The sequence below is a fragment of the Arachis ipaensis genome, chromosome B5, assembly GCF_059453495.1.
Source record: "Arachis ipaensis isolate K30076 ecotype BB chromosome B5, ASM5945349v1, whole genome shotgun sequence".
In the NCBI taxonomy this organism is placed as follows: domain Eukaryota; kingdom Viridiplantae; phylum Streptophyta; class Magnoliopsida; order Fabales; family Fabaceae; genus Arachis; species Arachis ipaensis.
The window spans coordinates 110,384,865-110,395,078 of NC_142440.1; the positions used below are offsets into that span (position 1 = coordinate 110,384,865).

The following is a 10,214-nucleotide window of genomic DNA, read 5'->3' on the forward strand; positions in this document are numbered from 1 at the left end:
AATCACTAACCAATTTTCAAAAACAATTTTCGAAAATTCCCTCTCTCTCTCTTTTCTTCTCCTTTCCTTCCACTCACCTAAAGGGAACCTCTATACTTGGGTAAAAAGGATTCCTATTATTATTATTTTTCTGTGCCCTCTTCTTTGTCATATGAGCAGGAGCAAAGACAAGAACATCCTTGTTGAAGCAGATCCAGAACCTAAAAGAACTCTGAAGAGGAAACTAAGAGAAGCTAAATTACAACTATCCAGCAAGCACCTGTCAGAAATTTTCGAACAGGAAGAGGAGATGGTAGCCGAAAATAATAATAATGCAAGGAGGATGCTTGGTGACTTTACTGCACCTAATTCCAATTTACATGGGAGGAGCATCTCCATCCCTACCATTGGAGCAAACAACTTTTAGCTGAAACCTTAGCTAGTTTTTCTGATGCAGCAGAACTGCAAGTTTCATGGACTTCCATCTGAAGATCCTTTTCAGTTCTTAACTGAATTCTTGCATATATGTGATACTTTTAAGACTAATGGAGTATATCCTGAAGTCTACAGGCTCATGCTTTTCCCATTTGCTGTAAGAGACAGAGCTAGAATCTGGTTGGACTCTCAACCCAAAGACAGCCTGAACTCTTGGGATAAGCTGGTCACGGCTTTCTTAGCCAAGTTCTTTCCTCCTCAAAAGCTGAGCAAGCTTAGAGTGGATGTCCAAACCTTCAAACAGAAAGAAGGTGAATCCCTCTATGAAGCTTGGGAGAGATACAAAGAACTGACCAAAAAGTGTCCTTCTGACATGCTTTCAGAATGGACCATCCTGGATATATTCTATGATGGTATATTTGAATTGGCTAAAATGTCATTAGATACTTTTGCAGGTGGATCCATTCACTTAAAGAAAATGCCTGCAGAAGCTCAAGAACTCATTGACATGGTTGCAAATAACCAGTTCATGTACACTTCTGAAAGGAATCCTGTGAACAATGGGATGCCTATGAAGAAGGGAGTTCTTGAAGTTGATACTCTGAATGCCATATTGGCTCAGAACAAAATATTGACTCAGCAAGTCAATATGATTTCCCAGAGTCTGAATGGAATGCAAGCTGCATCCAACAGTACTCAAGAGGCTTCTTATGCAGAAGAAGCTTATGGAAACACCATGGTATTGGCATCATGTTTTTGGCGCCATTACCAGGGAAAGAAAGAGCGATGAATTTTACATAATCAAAGTGTATTCACAATTTCTGCGCACCAGTGCGCCACGCTTTTTTACCTTGGGTCACGCTTTCCAAAGCGTGACCCAAGGTCCAAAGCGTGCTTTAACTTCAAAAGCGTGCCAAAAATTCCTTTTTCAACCATTTCTTCACCTACAAGTAATCAAAACAACCAATCAAAGCATCACCAAATTCACAAGGTTCCTAAATTATTCAAAAACCAACTAATTTTAGCTTAAACCTCATGATTTACTGTCAAATAAAGGATGGTTGATTGATTCAACAAAACCATGCAAAACCACTCCAAATTACTTACTTCTAATGCAAGAAAATGCATAAAACCTAATGAAACAAGTGAAAAATGCTTGAAAAGCTAGCATAAGATGACTTGTCATCACAACACCAAACTTAAACCTTGCTTGTCCCCAAGCAAGCACTAAACATAAGAGAAAATAAAATGAAACATAGGAGTATGCATGTCCTTATTTAGCAGATAATTAAACTTGGTTCATGGGGTTTTATGCAGACAATGGTAGCTCATTTATTACTTGCTGACAGATAAGAAATATTTCCTTAAAGGTTCCCTAGAGTTGCTGCTATAATGCCTTACTTTTGCTTGATCCCTTGCTAGCTTTTTCTTTTTTTTCTTTTGCTTCAGATAGCTTATTTATCAATGAAAGCTTGGTGGCAAATGTTGCAGCAGCCTTTTAGCTCAATTTTGCTCAACATTTCTTCACCACAGACACATGGCTCACAATTTCTTCCTAGGAACATTGATGCCCAGCATCTCTTTGGATTACTAAATGTTTTGTAACTAGGTAGCTCTTGATGGTGGACTTTCAGTTGGCAATCCAAGATCAGTTGATCTAAGTGGCCAAGTTTCAAAATACTCCTCAGAACCTACTTGTCCAAGCATAACCTAGTACAAAAACACCACAAGCATATGTCCTAGGGTCCAAGCTATTAGTGTCTAGCCTTATTGTTTGTTTCTTTGCCAATTCTTGGCTTTTTTTTTCTTTTTCTTTATTATTTTTGCTTCATTCTCAAGGGGATTTCATTAATAAAAGACTTTATAGCAGCAAACTAATTCACACTTCAAAGAACATATTATTATGCAGCTTTGGTTATTTGAGCTAATCATTAAATTAAACAAGTACTACCACTAATTTCATTCTAACTTCTACAACATTGAACATTCACTTTTCTAAATCAAACATTTCTCTTTTATTCATTGCAGAAAGGAACAAAACAAAACTCAAGCTAATGATGGATGACAAACATAATGCAATTCACTTATAAGAAAACTACTCAGAATATAAAATTACAAAACATAAGGCATTTGGAGGCATCTCATGTCTTAGATATGCATCTTCCTTATTAAATTTTAAAAAGGAAACATGAAAGAAACTCCACCACCTTCTTATTTTCATGTTCCTTGCTCCTGCTTGATTCCCCCTTCTTCTTCCTCTTCTTGGTGTAATCTTGAGGCTCTTCAACAGGGCACCTTCTCTCCCAGACAGGGTCTATTAGACATGAGAGTCCAACCTCCTTTAATCCTTGCTTCATGCATGCTACATTCTTCTTGGCTCTGGCTTTTTGATGGTCTACTAGCTCTGGGCATTGCACAAATGGCTTGATCTGTGGTTCCAATGCTGGCATGCTGTGGACCAAGTAGTCCAACTTCGATTGGGTGTCTATATCATATTCCATTCTATCATAGTTCCTACTCTCTCCAATAGTATGATATATGTTCTTCCACTGATATAAATTTTGAGTGTACTCCCCATACATGGCTTGACTCAGGGACAATCTATTGTATGACTCTCGAAAATTTGCTGATTGTTCCCTTTGTCCCTTAAGAATCTTTGTTTGGAATTCTTGTTGTTGAGCCATCATCTGTTGTTGCCAGTTCTCTATTCCCTCTCTATCCTTCATATACTGCTCCTGTTGATGCAAATATAGCTCTTACTGCCTTAAATACTGCTCTTGTGCTCTTATGTTTTGTTGAGATATTTCCTCAAGAGCTCTTTGTAATTAGCTCATGTCTATAGCACCAGGAGCTTGCTCTTCCTCCACTTGTGGTCTTCTTCTTCTTTGGGGTCTTCCTTCCTCTTGATCGTCATCTTCAGTAGCACCTTCTATGAGTCGCCTAGTGATCCCCCTGCTTCCTTTTACTTTCTCCGTATCTTCATCTTCAAATAGCACCCCATCCCTTTTACACAGCCTTAGAATAGTGCTTGGGTGACCAAGCCTACCTGATTTGCTTGTGTCTTCAGCTATCTCCTGAATACTGTCTGCTATGAGTTGTGAGAGATTGATATCTCCTCCATGTAAGATGTAGTATGTCAAGAGGGCTCGCTTGATTATGACTTCGGAGGTGTTTGCAGTAGGGAGTATTGATCTCCTCACTATCTCATACCACCCTTTGGCCTCGGGTGTGAGATCTAATCTTTTCATGTGGCTTGGAGCTCCCTCTGAGTCCCTCTCCCAGTCTCTGCCTTCAATACATAACCCCTGCAATAGTTCATTAGGGTCTTTCTCACCCTGCAATCTTTCCTCATAGCTAAGCTCCTCATAGGTTATCGTTTTCAACTATAGGACCCTCATAACTGTTGATGGACTAAAATCCACCTCCATGCCTCTGACATAAATTTTATAAGGGGGCTGTCCTTGCTTTCTTTCACAGCATTTGCATAAAATTCCCTTATCATGACTGCACTAATATTAGTTAGAGGTTCACACAAAAGTTCCCACCTCCTATCCTTAATAATTTGCCTCATGATGGGATACTCCCCCTCCTTCAGTCTGAAGCCCATCTCAAGAATGACATGTTTTATTTTCATGAGCCTATGATACCTTGCTTCATGAAACTGAGATTTAAATTTCTTTGTATCATAGTTTAGGGGTTCGGCCACCACTGGTTCCTTACCTTTTCTTCTTCTCGAGCTTGAAGAGGCCATGAGCTAAGAAAGAATAGAGAAGAAGAAGATGAACTTTGGTCACGGTTTTATTGTGAGAGGGGTAGAGGATAGCAAAATTATGTTGCTGTTGGGTAAGAGATGGTTGCTAGAATGTGTTTTTGGATAGGTGAAGGGTGAAGCACAAGTTTATAAGTGAGGGAAGCTTGTATGAATTTATAGGCTATGAAGTGTCACAAACTATTTATAGACAAGGCAATCAAGTCTTCGAACAACACCACAAGTGGAGAAAGAGTTCGGTTAGGTAAAGGAAGGGTGGAGATTGAGCAAAATTTTGTGAAATCTCATAGCATGGATGGCTTGCATGCAAAGTTGAGTGAGGACATGGATTTCTCCCCCATTGGATGCATGTGGTTCGGCCCCCAAGAGCTCCAAGCATGCAAATTTTGTTTCCCAAGAGAGCATGCTTTTCTAGGCACATGTAACTCTCTTTCCACTGTGTCTTAACCGTGCATGCTCTCTTCCCTTGTCCTCTTCTCAACCTCCTTTGTATCTACACAATTAATTCAAAGCAATGGTAAGTATTAGAAGTTAAAATTGGTGTGGTGGTGTAGTGGCAAATAGTAAATAGAAAATAAAACAAATTTTGCATGTTCACTATGTATAATTGACTAATTATGTTCCTTAGATTTTGAACAAAGATTTGGTGGACACCAAACTTGTTCTCTGCTAAGGGATCCATGTAAAATGCAAATAATATCCATCATAATTGGTACATTCATCATAAGGAATATTTTATTTTCTACCATAAACTCCTAAAATGAAAAATGTAAGGTTCATCTATTCATAATTTTGATCCTCTGAGTAAAAATGGTTTCTATGAGATGATGCACGGAAAACTTGTCTCTCAACAAATCTCCCTTCGACAAGTGTACCGAATTGGTCGTCAAGTAAAAACTCACAATAGAGTGAGGTCGAATCCCACAGGGATTGATTGATCAAGCAACTTTAATTAGAAGAATGTTCTAGTTGAGTGAATCAAGAATTTGGGTTGAGAGTTGCAGAAAATAAAATGGCGGGAATGTAAATAACAGAAAAGTAAATGCTAGAATTAAAGGACTGGAAGTAAATGACTGAAAATAAATTACAGAATTGTAAATGGGAATGGGGGATTTGCTCTAAAGAGAATGGGTAAGATCAGAGATGGGGAGTTCATTGGGCTTAGGAGATGTTGCAATTCTCCGGATCAAGTTCATTTTCATCTCTTCCTCAATCAATGCACTCATTGATCTCCTTGGCAATCTTAAGTGATTGAATTACAATTTCTTGCAATTCAATCTCTCAAATCTTGATCAATAGCCAATTCCTTAGTCAATTGCTCATGAGAAGAGATGAAGTATGGTCACTGATTATACCACATGCATTTCCCAAATCAAGTATTGAGAGGGTTATAGTCACATACCCATCCAAACCCAATTTGGTCCAGCATGAGAAAGCATTTCTAGCTTGATCTCTTCATTCCTCTTTCAAGGTTCAAAAGAGATCCAAGTTTGAATAGCTTCTCTTCCAAGATAACTACTCAATTGGATGAAGATCGAAAGCTTTCAAGTAAAATCAAGAGGAAAGATAGAAGAAGAATAATGAAAATTAGTATTGATCCATCAAATTACAACAGAGCTCTCTAACCCAATGAAAGGGGTTTAGTTGTTCATAGCTCTTGAAAATGAAAACAAAGATGGAGAATACATCATAAAACTAGAAATTGCAAAGAAAGTAAAATACAGAGAGTAGTTCTCCTTTTTCCCAGCCTCCAGAACTTCTTCTCAATTCAAAGCTACTCATATATATACTACTCTTCTCAGCTTCTAGTGTGATTCTTCAAGTCTTGGGCCTTTGGATCTTGAGTTTGAAGAAGTTCCTTTCTTTATTTGGACTTGGCTTTACTTGCAGAGAGAAAGTGCGAAGTGGGCGGAGACTTTAGTTCAGGACGTTAGGGGTGTTAATAATTAGTGAGAATATAAGTTCGGGAACGTTAGTGACACTTAACATTGTCACTAACGTTCCAATGCACCCCTTTGCCTCACGTTTAAACCCACGTTAACCAGGTTAACGTGGCTTTTAACGTTGCCTTGTTAACCTTCGAGAACGTTAGTGACACTCAACATTGTCACTAACGTTCTAGTGTGCCCCTTCTTGCTTCACGTTAAAGCCCACGTTAACTAGGTTAACGTGGCTTCTAACGTGGCCCTTGCCATCCTTCGAGAACGTTAGTGACATTCAACATTGTCACTAACGTTCCAATGTGCCCCTAGGTCTCACGTTAGAGTCCACGTTAACTAGGTTAACGTGGCTTCTAACGTGGCCATCTTTAGCCATCCCAACGTTAGTGACAATGTTGAGTGTCACTAATGTTGGCTCATCCTTCATTCCTCATCGTTAGCTTCCACGTTAACCAAGTTAACGTGGAAGTTAATGTGACTCTTGGGGGTTGTGTGGTTGCTTCAACGTTAGTGACAATATTGAGTGTCACTAACGTTGTCGACAACTCTTCATCCCTTACGTTAGTTCCCACGTTAACCAAGTTAACGTGGGAGTTAACGTGGTACTTTGCATCATAGGCCAACGTTAGTGACAATGTTGAGTGTCACTAACGTTGGCTTCTCTTCCCCCCTTAACGTTAGAGGCCACGTTAACTAGGTTAACGTGGCTTCTAACGTGGCCACTTATGAGTAATTGCCAACGTTAGTGACAATTTTAAGTGTCACTAACGTTGGCTCAACTTCTCTTCTCCACATTAGAGTTCACGTTAACTTAGTTAACGTGAATCTCTAACGTGGGCATTAATGGCTTTTTGAGAGTGTTATTGGCAATCACTTTTCTCATTAACCTTGCAAGTTACCTCCCCTTTTCTTGCTTCCTTTTGGTCCTGAAATCAAGCAATAAAGTGCATCAAAACTCTAGTCCAAGTCATGAGTAATGCAACATAATACTTGTCACTAAACTTATGCAAAATCCTCATGAAATTATGTAAAATGCACAATATATGCTTGAATCAAGGCATAGGTGAATATCTACCCAAAACTAGCTTATTTCCTAAAGAAATGCATGAAACTAACCTAAAAACAGTAAAGAAAAGGTCAGTGAAACTGGCCAAGATGCCCTGGCATCATGAGATTAGATGCATATGCAGACACCAAACTTAGTGTTTGGCTGTATACTCCATCAAAATGAATAAGCATATAGTCTAAGAAGGCTTGAAAAACTATTTTGGAGTGCCTTCAGGCACACCAAACTTAGAAATCTAGCATATGCTTCAATACAATGCATGCAATTATCATGTATACTCATGAGGATTCAAGTTCATGCTAGAATGACCATTGATTATTGAAATTAAAATCAAAGCAAGAATATTAAATCATGTGTTGCCTCCCATGGAGCACTCTTTTATTGTCACTAGCTTGACATTGGACCCTCATTAGGGTGGTTGATGACTATAGAGTCTCAGCTTGTCTCCCCTTATTGTGAGCTTCCTTCTAGTGCCTTGATGTTCAATCTCTGCATGCTCCAGTGAGAGTGCTCTGTTGATAATGTAGTAGTCATCAGCTTGTTGATTTGTCCCCAGCTGTTGGTAAATTAGCTGCACTTTATCTCCCTTTGAAAATCCTTCAGTTGGGATCTTTTTATTTTTCCACCCTCTTGGACCCTTTTTCTTGCTTTTCTTCCCCTTTTTTGGTGATTCTTTTCCTTTGACAGTGAGCTGTGTTTTGAAATCTGTCTTCTTAGTAGCTACCATTTTACCTCCTTCTTGCTTTCTCTCATCATTCTTTAGAGTCTCATTCTCCTTTTGTTCTGCTTTGCTGCTTGTCTCTTGCTCCGGAAGGGAATCAATGAGTATCTTGTTGGTTCCTTCCTTCCACTGTAAGTCTTCTTTGTCAGCCTCCATGCATGTTTCCTTCTCCTTATTATGCTGTGCTTCTGGAAAGACATTTAGGGTAATGCTTTCATCATGTACCCTTAGAGTCAGCTCTCCTTGTTCAACATCTATAATGGCTCTTGCTGTGGCCAAGAATGGTCTTCCCAAGATAATAGATTCACTCCCTTCTTCTCCTAGATCCAGGATAACAAAGTCTGCAGGGAATATGAACTTGTCCACCTTGACCAAAAGGTTTCCAATTACTCCTTTGGGAAATACCAATGATTTGTCCACAAGCTCTAGTAACATCTGTGTGGGCTTTACCTCCTCTATGCATAGCTTTCTCATCATAGAATAAGGGATTAGATTGATGCTGGCCCCTAAGTCACATAGTGTCCTTTTTATGGTTATATTGCCAATAGTGCAAGGTAAGAAGAAGCTCCCAGGATCTTTGAGTTTTGGTGGGAGACCTCTTTGAATTACAGCATTGCACTCTTGTGTGAGTATAATGGTTTCCTTCTCATGCCAACTTCTCTTTTTGTTAATGAGCTCTTTCAAAAATTTTGCATATAGAGGCATCTGCTCTATTGCTTCAGCCAGAGGGATATTGATCTCCAACTTCTTGAAGACTTCAAGGAATTTAGGGAAGTGTTGATTCTTAATTTCCTTGTTGAACTTTTGAGGGTATGGCAAGGGGGGTGTGAAAGCCTTCACCGCCTTCTCTGCCCTTGAGATGATTCCTCCATTACTTGCTTCCCTTTCCTTGGATCTTGTGGCTGGTCATCTTTCTCTTCAAGCTTCTCTTGATCCTACTTGCTTGCTATCATCTCTTCCTTGTTGCTAGCTTCACCATGCTTGCTGCTAGCTTTGTCATTGTCCATAGGCCTCTTGTTATCTTCTTTGTTACTCACCAAGGTCTTTCCACTCCTCAGTTGGATGGCTTTGCATTCTTCTTTAGGATTTGGAATGGTATCACTTGGGAGTGAGCTTGTTGGCCTTTCAATCACAACTTGCTTGGATAGTTTCCCTATCTGCCTTTCTAGGTTTCTTATTGAGGCTTCTTGATTCTTGCTTGTTATCTCTTGGTGCTTTAGCATCTTTTCTATCAATATTTCCAAGTTGGAGATCCTTTGAGTGTCTTTTGATGCTTGTGGCTGGTTGTGAGATGTTGAAGATGGATGGTAGGTATTTTGGTTAGTGGTTTGGTTATTGGGTGGATAGTAGCTGGAATTTGGGTGGTTGTTTTGGGGTTTTCTATATGGATTGTGGTTTGTGTTTTGCTGGTTATTGTTCTGGTTGTTTCTTGAGTTGTTTTGGTTTGAATTCCTTTGCCATGGGTGTTGGTTTTGAGTGTGGTTATTTCCCCATCTGAGATTTAGATGGTTCTTCCAAGAAAGATTGTAGGTGTCACCATAAACTTCATTCTGTCCTGAGCCTTGGTTGTGTACATATTGGATTTGTTTCTGCTGCTGATCTTCTTGGTTTTCTTCATTTTATCCCCATATGGTTGATGGTTGGCTTGTATTCACTGCTGCAACTTGGAGGCTATCAATCCTTTTAGCCATTTGTTCAAATTGTTGTTGGATTTGCTGCTGCATCATCTTGTTTTGGGCTAGGATGGTGTCTACTCCTTCCAATTCTAGCACTCCTTTCCTTTGTGATGGTTGGCATTGTCTTTGATGAGCAAAGAAATATTGATTGTTTGCCACCATATCAATGAGGTTTTGAGCCTCCTCTGCTATCTTCATAAGTTGCAAAGAGCCTCCTGCTGAATGGTCTAGTGCTTCCTGAGCCTTAAGAGTCAACCCTTCATAGAAATTTTGAAGGACGTCCCATTCATTAAACATTTCAAGGGGAAATTTTCTAATCAGGGCCTTGTACCTCTTCCATGCCTCATAGAGAGATTTTGCATCCATTTGTGTGAAGGTTTGCACCTCAGTCTCGAGCCTGATGATCCTTTGAGGGGGGTAAAACTTGGCCAAGAATTTATTCACTAGATCCTCCCAGCTAGTGATGCTTCCTTATGGAAAAGTTTCAAGCCATTGAGCAGCTTTGTCCCTCAATGAAAATGGGAACATTAGCAATTTGTATGTTTCTGGATGCGCACCATTGGACTTTACTGTATCACAAATTCTCAAGAAGGTAGAGAGATGCTGGTTTGGATTTTCTATTGGACTT

General features: G+C 39.5%; 1 non-coding gene across 1 annotated transcript; it reads right to left on the reverse strand.

Annotated features, from left to right (window-relative positions):
• Window positions 1-685: 685 nt before the first annotated feature.
• LOC148565354 (small nucleolar RNA R71) lies at window positions 686-793 on the reverse strand. The gene has a single exon (XR_015885371.1). It is a non-coding gene; the product is annotated as a small nucleolar RNA R71 (small nucleolar RNA).
• Between the last annotated feature and the right edge of the window lie 9,421 nt (window positions 794-10,214).